Source organism: Mastomys coucha, unplaced genomic scaffold (assembly GCF_008632895.1).
Source record: "Mastomys coucha isolate ucsf_1 unplaced genomic scaffold, UCSF_Mcou_1 pScaffold5, whole genome shotgun sequence".
Taxonomy (NCBI): domain Eukaryota; kingdom Metazoa; phylum Chordata; class Mammalia; order Rodentia; family Muridae; genus Mastomys; species Mastomys coucha.
In genome coordinates this window covers 96,660,065-96,660,338 of record NW_022196911.1, presented here as the reverse complement: position 1 = coordinate 96,660,338, position 274 = coordinate 96,660,065, and the positions used below count along the sequence as shown (strand labels likewise).

Sequence of the window (274 nt, the reverse complement as noted above, 5' to 3'; positions counted from 1 at the left end):
GTTTTCTGCATGCCTGTGTAAAACAGCTCTACTTTTGAACTACAAGCCAGCCCCTAGAGCCACAACCTTAAAAACTGGATGCATCCGTGCTTGTCTAGTTTGCCTGCGGGTGACCTTTAAAGAGATTAAGTGGAGGGGGTTCCGTGCAGTCCTGAGCTTAACTGCTCTCTACTCCCTGTTCTCCCCCTCATCCTTTTATCGTTATTTGTGTGTGTGTGTGTGTGTGTGTGTGCGTGTGTGTGTGCGTGTGCGTGTGCGTGTGTGTGTGTGTGTG

At 49.6% G+C, this 274-nt stretch overlaps 1 protein-coding gene across 3 annotated transcripts in view; it reads left to right on the top strand.

The window, feature by feature from the left end:
* The window catches only part of Dnajc7 (DnaJ heat shock protein family (Hsp40) member C7), a 36,776-nt gene that overhangs the window by 17,019 nt on the left and 19,483 nt on the right, over positions 1–274 (top strand). The gene's annotated exons all lie outside the window — the stretch shown is intronic.